Here is a 12,389-nt window from a genome sequence, read left to right as displayed (position 1 = left end):
CTGAACAAAAGGATTGGCAGTTTTAAGAAGGCTGTTATGGCAGCCAATTATTTTTATCCCAAGGGGTCAGGGTGCTTCACCCGGAGGAGAAGGCAGCGACATTCTGCTGAGGGTCACTCCTTCACATCCCCTCACACCAACAGCATCACAATCTTCTCCTGCTCTCCTGGGATCCACTGATTGCATGTATACAACAGCCCTACACCAACATTGTCCTAGAAGATGGAGCAAACTACCCCATGGCAGGAAGATTTACCACAACAGCAGAGACTAAGATGAGACAAAACAGTGAGGAGCACTGAACTAGTGCTGCGTGCACCAGTATGCATTTGTCTGTGCCAATATGCAGCTGTATCAAGAGCAACACTCACACTACTGTGATATCAGTGTAGTGCCCATCATTATGGGGACTGCTTTGCAAAGTTACTCTTTAAACAAATTGTTTTGTTAAAAAATTAATGCCCAGATTTTTAATGATCCCATTGTTGTACTACAAAAGATGTTTAAACACATCTCTCCACACACAGGCACATGCACACAAATTCTCATGCACTCCTCTCATTGCTTTGTCCTTACATATTCCTCTCCTTACTATTTCAAGAAAAGGGTTGTTGTGGGGTTTTGGCTTTTTTTATTTTTATAATGTCTTTGAGAAAAATCACAGTTTATCAATTTAAACTCTGGTTATTATCCTGTGGGGAGGAGAAGGGGGTGGTGGTGGAAGCCATGAGGACTAGAAATATACAAGAACATTTACTGTATAATTTTAAGTCCCCTTCTAATGTAATTTCTGATCCCCAAGAAACCCATATGAGTCTTACTGCCAACTGGAATACCAAAGAGATGCCATAGGTAAAGGGTTAAAATGCATCCTGCATATGTGGGGCTATGGAAAAGATATGTTTCAAAATATGCAGATAGTATTTAACTCCATTTCCCAATTTATGCAAGAGTTTCTGAAAAAATGACAGGAGTTTCTGGTTTACCTGAGAGAGAAGTACTGGCATTTCTAATGTATACTACTTTCTACACACAAACAGAGATTTAACAGATACTTCTGCCCTTCCTTAGTTTAAGCTTTCAAGTGAGTTAGAGTGAGATTATCTATATACATGATGATGAAAACATCTAATATATTAAAAATGAATTAAATATAAGGAAGAAACAGCATTTTTAAACAAAAAAAAAAAAAAAAAAACAAAAAACACGAGCACAGAAGTGTAGAATAAGCTAGCAAAAGGAAGACAGAAAGAAGGTCCCAAATGGTGAGGAATCATACAATTTTATCTTACTTCAGGAAGGAGCAATGATTTTTGCTCAGGCAATTTTGTAGCAGTGACAATGTCAGTGCAATACAACCTGAGGCAGGTATTCACAGTGCACTGACCTACACCCAACTAGTGGACTCTGCAGCTGAGAAGATACTGTTACCACAGCAGGGCACTAATCCTGCACCTGCATCTCCCAGCACCAGGCTTTGACTGACTGCAAAGAAAGCAGCTCATCACCACACATTAAAACCATTCCTTTACACTAAACACTGCACAAGTTCTTCCTCAACAGTGAGGCATCCAAATGTAATTCCTGCAAGAAGTAAGGTGGAAGAAGAAAGACATTCTAAGTCTTATGGCAAGAAGAAACTGCTACACGTGGATGAGAATTGTGGGAAGGGAGGGTATTTCCATGTTTATTTTAGAGGCTGACATTCAAAAGAAAGTAGAGTAGGTGAAATACACCAAATTGCAGGTAGAAGATGCTAACTAAGGCCGATTCTGAAACAAATTTCATAGTGACATATCCACTGACTTCAGCACAATTCTCTAAGACCACGAAATATGAAGTATGGTGTGGTGGGTTTCCTCTGTGAGAGAAGAACTGCAGTAGACTCAAGGGCAGGGACCTGGCATTCAGAAAAAGCACAAATCTGGCAAGTGCTTCCCAATTTATTTCTCACCAGAATGTACTCTCTGAAAGGGTAAAAAAGGGAAGCTCAGGTAGCCACATCCTTTCCTTTTGGGGTCACTGATAAAAGCATCCTTTATACAGCAAATTCATGCTACACACAATAGATTTACATGATGAAGATGCTTATCAGAGACTATTACTGCAAGCTAAGCAGCAGTGAAATGGTATCTGGAGCTCCAGCTTAGATGCAAATTATCAAAAAACTTTAGTAATATAGGCCACTGTAGTCCTTTTATAAAGTTATGAAAAAGGCTTGTTAGTGAGGTTGGGGGGTTGGATTTTTATTGTGCTTTTAATTGTTTGGGCTTAATTTTTTTAAAGTCCATCACAAATCAGGTTATTCAAATTTCAGACCAAGTATCTCAACATCACACTAGCAAGAGGGATAGAGACAGAAAGTATTCCTTGGATACATCAAAGACTAATTTCTGGCTTTCATGCAAAATTTTGTCGTGCTAACAAATTAAGTAAAAGCCCTGAATAAATAGATTCCAAGTTCTTACAAAGCATTACAAGAGCTCAATATTAACCCATTTTAAAGGCATAGCAAAGACACTAGGAGACAAAGTACCCAGAGGGATCACCAGCAGCCTCCTAAACAGATGCCAGATTCTTCAAATTTTGTCCAGAGCTTCAGGCCTGCAAAATCCACCTAAAACTCTATTTTGTGAGGAAAAATCCTGGTACTCTCAATTCAACTGTGAAGTTTCCCATTGGCTTGAGCAGGGCCACAATTTCTTCACAGATGAGGACAGATTTGCTCCTATGAGATAAGAAGTACTTACAGAAGTTTTTCTTTACAACTGTGCATCAAACCTTTTTGTACATCCCTACTTCTCACTTTCCTTATCTAGGATACCCTGATCCAGCAGCGTTACAAAGGGCACTGTTGCAGGCTCTCTACAGAAGGTAAAATGTCCTTGAAGGACAAGATACACCATCTTTCCACTACATATAGATTTCTCTTGGTTTCTTCTCTTGCCTGTCATATAGGCCCAAGCAGCCAATGAACAGGAATTTCACCCTGGCATAGCAACAATGTCAGCTTTTCTAATCACGTCAAGATACTAATAGTAACTATTTCAGCTAAGTGCCTGTCCTATCAGCAATTTGCTCCACATGGGCTGTCAAGGGGCTGGAAACACTTAAAGAAAACTATATTACTGTTTACCAAGTCCTTGCAATTACAGCTTCTGTAAGGTTTTTGACTAATCTCTTCACCTTTTTGTATCAGTTTTAAACACTGTCAGCAACATATAGTGTGTACAATGTATCAGTGCTGACAAAATACAATCCTGACTCAAGGAAGTCATTGCCACCTAAATATCTGTCATACACATAATCTGTACAGGTGAAGGAATGCAAACTTTTTTTACGCTTTGGGTGTTTTTTTGCACAACCTATGAAGCACATGTGAGTTCTGAATTTATAATGAGCAGTATTTCTGGACACTTACTAAAAGAAAAATAATTTTGTCACACAGACCTAGATATTAGCTAATTATGGTGATTACAAAGAAGCTACTTCCCAACATTAGAAGCCTGGAGGTCTTCATCCTGTTGCTACTTATATAGATTCTGATTTCAGGCATTCAGCTATTCTCTTCAATTTCTGCAGGACTTAGTGTTAAATAACATGACTTCTTGCAAGACTGGCGCTCTAATTAATTTCTCCAAAAACATAAAAACAAAGTGTATTTCATATTGTCTGACACTTAAATACAAGCCTTTTTCTATTAATATCTCACACAAACCAAAGAACAAAAAAATTTATAGGGATCAGTTAAAGTTAAGTATTTGCTCACTTGAAAATGAACTGCATTATCCAAATCATGGCACATGAGATTACAGTAAATACTAAACTTGTTGCTGGATGAACAACCAAAATCAACTTAATGTCCATTTGAACTTTGGCAAATCTGACTGAGTGTTGTGTGAAAATACACAATTTCTACAGATATAAATAAAATATTCTGAAAAGTTACTATTCCTCTATACCTACTTCAGAAACACCTCACATTCTTTGATGCAAGTCTGACGTGAGTTCAAGCGCAGCAGCCAGGACTAAACACACCTGACCAAAACTGCCAGATGTGTTCTGCTTCTGGTGGCACCTGCCAGCACCTGTGTTTGTGACTCTGTGCCCCCTTGGGAACCAGCAATGGAATCACCAGCCCCCACAGCATGAACATAAATTGGATCCCCTGCTCTGATGCATAAGGCACCTATGTCATCACTCACTCTCAAGAAACACAGCACAGAAGTGAGTTCTCATCAGTTAAAAATGCTGTTAAAACTCTCTTTCACTGTGAAAAGAAATCCACTGTAACCCACTGTCCTCCCAGCAACTGGAAAGGACAACATGGCTGCCATACTCCCAGTAACAGAAATCCCCTTCTGCCAAATATTTCCATCCATAACATAGCTCTGAAAGATTAAAAATCCCCAGAATATCAAATAAGACACTTGCAATAACAGATGAAGCAAGGTGCTAGTACAATTAATGTATTCTTTGTACAAAAACACATAAGCAGTTGGAAGACTTCCTTCACAGACTGCTTTTCTCTAAACATATTATGCAACTATAAAGCATTTTTGACTTGTAAACAAAAATACCTGACTGTTGCACAGGCTTAATCTGACCAACAAGAACTAGATAAGGTACTGAGAACTGTGTTTTAGAATATGATAGCATCTTATCCACTTCATTCCAAATCCCCAACTTCTGCTCAAGAAAACTACAGGTCCCAGGATGCCTTAGGATAGCACAATCCTGGCAGGCCATTGCAATAAAAACAGAGCACTGCGTACTGGGGCCTGTAGTTTCCACGAGCACATTCTTACTCAAGATGAGACCAGATGTAGGCCATATTGCACACTTCCACAGGCCTGCAAACAACACACACCCCCCAAAGAGGAGACCACTGCTGGTAAACGTCAGGTAAGCAGGATCAATAGCCAGTTCTCACGTGCTGAAGTTAAGAGGCCAAAGATCTCTGCAGAAATAAACATCAGCTAACCAAGAGTCCTCACAGAATAGCAGTTTGGCTACTTTTAAACAGGCACAGTTTGCTGTAGCTTTTTAGCATCTTTTACTGAAGTGCAACAAGAATTCATGGGGCTTCCCTCCCAACACTGCTACATTTAATAACATTAAAGAGTTCTCTTTTGAATAGCAATAGGAAAAGTACGTTTGGTGAGGGGCATATTCTCCCAGTCCAGAATTCAGTTATCTGGAAGCAAATTGCTCTCCTCCTCCATTTCTACAATGTGCTGAAGCAGGGGCTTGCCTCTCTCTTCTGAAAAGAAGTGGCTCTTAGCTGAAAATGAAATAGCTGTGTCTCAGCATAGGCCTCAGAGAGGAATACGCTGTACTTCAGTAAAGGGAATGGCAGCTCCCCCTACCAGTCTGTTCTAAGAAGGTTTTAATCGAGGAAGGAAACAACCAGGGAACAAAATGAAAAAGTCCTTCTTTTTTTCCGCCTCCCGCTTTCCTGAACTCTGGATTATTATTATTAAAACAATTAAAAAACAATAATACACATATCAAATTCCATCTAAGAACTTATATGCTTCCCTAGTCCTTGTAGTACAAGACAGTCTTTGCAGCATTTTCAGGCTAGCAGGCAGCTCCTGCAGAAACACGCAAAAGAAAAAGGCCCATGCAAAAGGAAAAGGCTGGGCCAAGAGAAAGACAGCATCCCACTACAAGAGAAAGAAATGGTGATGCTTCAGTCACCTGAAAGTCATCCTGATGCACTTCCCTATAGAGGCAAGAGGCCTCAGGAGCATCTAAAGGTTTTGTCAATACAGCAATGCTGTCCGTAGGCCAGACAGCTGTTGCCATAGTTACTATCAGCCAGCTTATCAGAAAATAATTATTGCGATTACTCAGAAGTTTTGTTAAAACAATTTAAAGCTTCAATAGGATACCACTTGATCTCTTCAATTAACTGTTTGCAACTCTGCTGCCTTTGGGATCCATACAGTTAACATGGATCTGCAGGTGGAAGAGGGGAAGCAATCAATGTTCCTTCTCCCTTTTTATACTGACAGCCTGTATTTCATACACAGAAACAAGGAAGCTGAACCACCCCTAAGCCTGGCTGCTCTGCCAGAGTTCTCTCACAGGCCATCTTAGAGTTACAGGCTCAAATCTGCCCTCGTTTGGTTTAACTATTCACACATCCATACTGCAGTTCAAGAAACACACCGGCTACATTTTCGAAGTGTACTTTTAATGACACGTGCAAAGGTAGAGTCCCTCACTTCAGAGGCAGGTGACACAACTTCTGTACCAAGTGAACTTTCTCTCTTGTCCTACTTATCAGGTAGAAGGGCAGAACCAGAAAACTCACATTGTAAGAAATCAGATATTAAAAATGCAGAGAAGCTGTATGAATGTGGCCAAGAACAGGGCTCAGAGGAAGCAGAGCCTCACTACTCCTGTACCACTTCTGGATGCATTCACAGCAGTAACAACAAACATGAGGCTTGGGCTGGGGTCTGGGGGGTGCAGGCAGCGTGTTTGCTTTGTGGAGTGCGGTTTCTCAAAGCATGCTTTGAGCATACAGTCTCTAATCAAAAGAGTGAGCATTTGTAATGACAGCAAACAAGAAATCTCGGGCAAGAGGGAGCAAATAATAGCTCAAACCATCTAGGCAAAGAGCTTTTAAGGCATGGGGAACTTATTCCACCAGAGATATTAAGCTGGTGTCAACAGTATACCAGAAAATAATGCTGCAGATAAGCCTGTATCATGCAGCACATTTTTTCCTCAAAAACCTGGAATGATCAAAGCATTAAGACAAAAGATTCTCTGGCAAAGTTGGGGGTTTGTTAGGACAGTAGGCAGGGAAGACCAAAGGAAGGGACCTGTTAGAACTTTCTACACTAAAAAAATTATTTTCGGGACGGGTGATTACGATGCAAATGCATCTTTCCTCAGCAGTAAGTACTTCTTAAAAACTCTTTAAATTTCTGTACATATTACAGCCTTCCTATGATCTATGCTTCACTTTTGTGAAGTTTTTACATAACAAAAGCAGAATCAAACTTTAAATCATACTTTAACAATTTCAGTCCAGAGAGGAACTTTGTAAAGTGCAGGAGCCATAAATAAAAACTTATGAAAAAAACAAAGCTGCTGCATTTATTTTTTTTTTTAATGAGACTCTATGTGCCATAAGGAAAAAAATGAAAAGAAAATGAGAAAATACAAAGCTGTCCACCCCCCCACACCTAATGTAAATAAAATTATTTTTTGCCTGCATAATGCATATCTCCACCACCAGCACAAGCCAGACACTGGCTTTGTGCTATACTGAACAGGGACTATTACTGTAAGATACCTATAAAAACTATCCTTCTGTACCCTCTAATTACAGGGTACAGAAGTAAGTACCAGCCCTTTGCATTCAGCAGACATCTCAAAACCCTTCTGTGCTATGCCCCACCTTTCCACTATATGGTTTGTTCCTAAAAAAACCTTTGTGCTGTTAAAATACATCAGAAACAGGATGTGAGCTGCTTTCTGGCACAGAGTAATTGAACAAGGGCAATTCACGAACGGACAGGAGCCAGGCCTTTTGTAGAGTCTTACACTTCTAGTATACAGCTACACATGTGACTGCACAGTTGTGAGCATAAAGGGTGAAGGGGACAGGGAAGAAATATTATTAGAAGTTTAATAATAGGTTTTTAGCACTGCCCCTTCTACACAAGAAGCCTTTCCTGAAGGAGATGCTTTACAGCTCGCATCCGCATGAAGATGGCCCTCCAAAAAGCAAAGCTCTATCACCTTATGAAGTTCTTTCTTATATTTAATATCTGAAACAAGTCAAACCATCAAACCCGAAACAGCAGTGAAAAGGTTGGGTCACCAACATGTTTCTCATGTGACATTCACCTTGAGTTTCTGGTACCCATGCAAAATGCCAGTAACACATGAAATGAGATAGCCTTATATAGTCTTATAATAGTCCATCCAGGTTCCTTCAAAGTAGACTAAAACAAAAGAGAAATCTCCATTGCAAACAATTCCCAGTAGTATCAATTCATTTGACCAAATAAAATTCTTCATGGTTCTGAGAAAAAGGATAAAGGAACTGAACAGCTACAATATGTTCATTATAAACAAACTGCACAAACAACACAAGTGATAGCCAGGCTCACTATCAAAGCTTTCCAACTGCACACAGAATTATACAACTTTTTAAGGAGTCAATAAAACACATCTTATTTTCTAAAAAAAAAAAAAAAACAAACCAAAAGTCCATGAAAATTGTGTCCTTTGTAAGGACCCACACCAAGATATTTTTAATCTTTTAAAATCATAATTTCTACAGTGAAGTTTAACAGGCACACACAAAACCTCATCTCTTAAAAAAAGTAAAGTTGGAATAAGAAACAGGAGCAATATCTGAAACACAGCTGAAGCTGAATAGCCTACACTGAGGAAATAGCTTTACAAAACCTAAACTTAAAGCAGAGATGTCACTATTGAACCTGGGAAACACAGCAGCACTTTTTTCTAAGCAGCCTAAGTTTTAATTTCCTACTTTTGCTTTTTTAAAGTTCTTTGAAGGAAAGTTTTTTTTATTTTTCCTAAAGGAAGAAAAACCCCTTTCAAATGCCTGCTTCCATCAACAAAACTAGTTCAGGATGTACACAGAGGAGAGCAAAGATTAAAAACTTTCAGGTCAAAATCTTAAAAACACTAATGGCAAAAAAATTATTAAAAACAAAGACTCCTCCACATAACATTTTGAATCACACAACATAGCTAGTCAGCTTTGCTAGTTAAATGAAAAATCACCAAAACCCATAACGGGATCCACTCCAAATTTCTTGTTGCTCAGGTCACTAAGGCTGAAATGCTGGGATGTGACATAGCTGACATCATCTGGTGGCAAGTACTCCCAGTGAGCAAGCACCTACCTTCTGCTAGACAATGGGTCTCAAGACCTTGAAGAGACACGCTATACACACCACTATACAACATGAAATGAATGGGTAGAGATGCTGCTCCATAGTCCCTCTGTATCAGCTCAAACCCCTATCTGATATAATTATCATAAAATAATCTCTCTACCATAGTGAAGTTGAAAGTTTTAAAAATATTTGAGAACCTCATCATCTGTTTTTTTAAATACAGTTTAAAGTTTCATTTACTGAGCTACAGAATTTCTTTCTAATAATCAACATTTAAAAATGCTCCCAAAGAAAGTTTCATTTAGCTATCATGAAGCATGCACAGATATAAACAAAATTTCCAAAGACTGTGATCTTTCTCCTAAGATATGATAATTAACTTCCTGAACTAATATGGGTAGTTATGCTATTTTTTTATTAAAGATCCTGTTCTCAGTAGTAATTTAATGTTATTATTTAATAAAAACTATAAAGTTGTATTATACACAATCACTAACAAGTTCAATATTAAAGTTCTGTAGTTACTGTTAACCTGGTAGAAGTAATGAATTTTAGAATTTTAAGTGCTTTTTTTAAACAAGGCATTGAAACACATGTCATTTTTTTCACAAATGAAGCCTCAAAATAAGCCTCCCTTCATCAAAGTTAGAAATTCTCCTGCTAATGTAGCAGGTCTAGTCTCACCAGCTAACTCTGGGAAATCACAGGAAAGCCAGAGGAAGCCAAGTTACAAAACTGAAAGTAAGCAGGTGTCTTCATTGTTAGAAGTGAGCACAATGAGAAAAAGGGACGGGCGGGGGGGGGGGGAGGTGTGGAGGGAGGAAGAGGAAAAAAAAAAGAGTAAACAGACAGCCAAAATCCATTTTATATCTGATATCTGAAAACCTACAGCTACTCAAAAAAACATGCCTCTATCTACACATATGGGTGTATAGGAGTACCCATCCTTTAGCCTGATAACAAGCAACAGCACAAGAAAATTTTCCTGGCCCAAGGAAGGCTGCCTCCTCCTCCAGCCCTGCCATTACGGAGCGCACATCCCCACCTGATTTCTCCATGCTCAGCCCCACCGTACACCACAGGACACAACTTTCTCCTGACACGCAGTTATTACCCCCAGTGGGACCTTTTTACACGCAGGCTCCACAGTGAACAAAAGTTCATTGTCAAGCTCAGTGCTTGGGCCCAAACAAATATCCAAGAGGATGGAAGAGGGAGAGAAAGGGAGAAAGTGCTCCTATCTGCAATTTTGCAGGCAATCACCGTTACTTACAATTAAAAAGTGGGAACAGGTGTAGCAGATATCACAGTTTGATAGCTGAACAAAGAATATTACAGCACGTGACTGAAATGTGATGACATTTGTTCACCAATCGAAAACAAAAGCCACTCTCCAATGGCACTCTTTCCTCCACCCCCAAGAATTAGGAACTTATAAATTTCTCCATATTGAAACACATCTGTTCATAGCCTTATTTTTTGACACTTGAGAAGAAGTTGAATGAAGAGCTCCATGCATTAATAAAATACGAATTTACCCAAAAAACCTCAGCATACTAAACCATCAGCACCCGCCAAACTGCAGAGGTGGTTGAGAAGAAAGCTCTACCGACAGTGAAGCACGGAATAATAAAGAACAGGAAAAAACAAAACACACATCACCACAAAATGAAAAAAAAGAAAAAAAAGAAAAAAAAAAGGCAGAAAAAGAAAAAAAAGAAAAAGAAAAAATCCTGCAGGAAGGCAAGTGAAGAAAGGGAAGGAACATGCATAAGAGGACTACACCAAATGGCAGAGTCCCACATAGAGCCCCACTCCACCTACACGGGCGCAGGAGGGAGGGAAACAAACCAAAATAAAGAAGTGTCCGTGCCCAGTGCTGGGGCAGGCGTGGGCACCCCCGGCCCCGTACCTGTGCGGGAAGGGCAGCCCCAGGGCGGGGGGAGCAGGCCCGGCTCCGGAATAACAAGTTGCTGAAGAAACGGAATTTTCCCGGCGCTGCTCGGGCCACAAAGACGAATGAAAGGAAGGAGGGAAGCGAAAAAAAAAAAAAAAAAAAAAAAAAAAAAAAAAAAAAAAAAAAAGGAAAAACCGCAGCAGCGGATTTACTACGAATTATCCATCACCGAGAGCGGCATCATTTCCCAGATAATAATAAAACTTCCCCGACAGCATCGCGGCGAAGGACCCGACCGAGAGAAAAGGGCCTGGAAATAATCATCCTGAAGGAAACCGGAGGGGAGGGGATAAGCCTCCCTCCCCCACCCCATCCCCAGTGCAATGTGTCATCTCCTTCCCCTGCTCCTCCCCCCAACCCCAATGTGTCACCTCCTCCTTTTACCCCAAGTGTCACCCTCCTCCACCTCTCCCGCTCCCGCTCGCAAACTTCTGCCGGGGAGGCCGGGGGGCCGCCCCGGGACGCTCCGCTATTCCCCGCCACCCCCCCGAGGGAGGGGCCGGGGGCCGCGGCGAAGTTGCTGCTCCTCATCGCCAAGTTGGCCGGAGAGTGCGGGGCGCGCCGGCGCCATCCCGGGGGGCGCGGGGGGGAGAGGGGGGGACGGCGCCCGGGGGGCGGGGGGGGGCAGGGAGGAAGAGGAGGAGGAGGCGAATCCGAAAGGTGGGATACTACACCCTGCTGGCGGCGGCGGTGCTGCTGCGGGCCGGCCGGGGTCCCCCTGGCAGGACCTCTCTGTGAGGGGGAGGACTCTTCTTCATAGGGGGAGGGTGCCGGCGCCGCCGCTCCTCTGGGCCTCCCTGTCCCCCTCTTCTGAGCGCCTCTCTCTCTCTCCTCTCACTTTCTTTAAGCTAAGCGGGGAGTGGAAGATGGTAGGTTGCTCCCTTCTCCTCCTCCTCTTCGCTCGCTCTCGCCTCTGTGGGGTCCTTTTCCTTCCCCCTCTCCGCGGGGGGCTCCTCCTGCGACGGGGAGGAGGGAGCGGGCGGGGAGGGCGGCACGAAGCCGAAGAGGCGCAGGAGGAGAGAAACTGTAACACAAAAACAAGCCGAGAAGCTGAACTCTTCTTCAATCCCATTCACCCGGCCCGGCCGCAGCACACCGCTCGCCGGGATCCCTCCGCCGCCGGCCTCCCTGCCTGCCTGCCTGCGGCGCGCTCCCGACACGCCGCCGCGCGCGCCCCCGTCCGCCCCGGCCCGGCCCGGCCCGCCGCTGGAGACCCGCCGGGGAAGCGGGGACAGGCGGGCCCACGGCCACGCTCCCCCCTCCCCGTTGCAACGGCGGGACGCCGCCGGCCGGGCCTGGGCCAGGGCAAGGGGGGCAGCCAGGAGGGCGGGCTCGGCGGCTTCTCCTGAGGGGGGACTACTTGACGTGTCGGTGCGGCGAATTTATTTCCCTTTGCCTAAGGAACGGGCTGTGCTGCGGCCCCCATTGCCTAGGGAAAAAGCCCGGATGTAAAGTGAGTGAAACTAAAGTAGAGTGAAGTAGGGCACCAAACTCTGCCGGAGCAGCGGCGCCGCCGGCCGCGGCCGCGGGGGGCA

General features: G+C 42.8%; 1 protein-coding gene across 8 annotated transcripts in view; it reads right to left on the bottom strand.

The window, feature by feature from the left end:
- PHF21A (PHD finger protein 21A) overlaps positions 1-11,960 on the bottom strand; it is a 124,577-nt gene extending 112,617 nt beyond the window's left edge. For 7 of the 8 annotated variants that reach the window (XM_063159009.1, XM_063159003.1, XM_063159006.1 and 4 more), the window contains exons 1-2: positions 11,529-11,960; positions 10,810-10,895 (exon numbers count right to left, since the gene is read on the bottom strand). The gene's annotated coding sequence lies outside the window, so the exon portion shown is untranslated. The remainder of the gene's footprint in view (positions 1-10,809; positions 10,896-11,528) is intronic. The other variant, XM_063159005.1, reaches the window with a different exon arrangement.
- Positions 11,961-12,389: the final 429 nt, after the last annotated feature.

The sequence above is a fragment of the Melospiza melodia genome, chromosome 6, assembly GCF_035770615.1.
Source record: "Melospiza melodia melodia isolate bMelMel2 chromosome 6, bMelMel2.pri, whole genome shotgun sequence".
NCBI classification, from domain to species: domain Eukaryota; kingdom Metazoa; phylum Chordata; class Aves; order Passeriformes; family Passerellidae; genus Melospiza; species Melospiza melodia.
The sequence above is the reverse complement of the archived record's forward strand: the minus strand, read 5'-3'. Positions and strand labels throughout refer to the sequence as shown.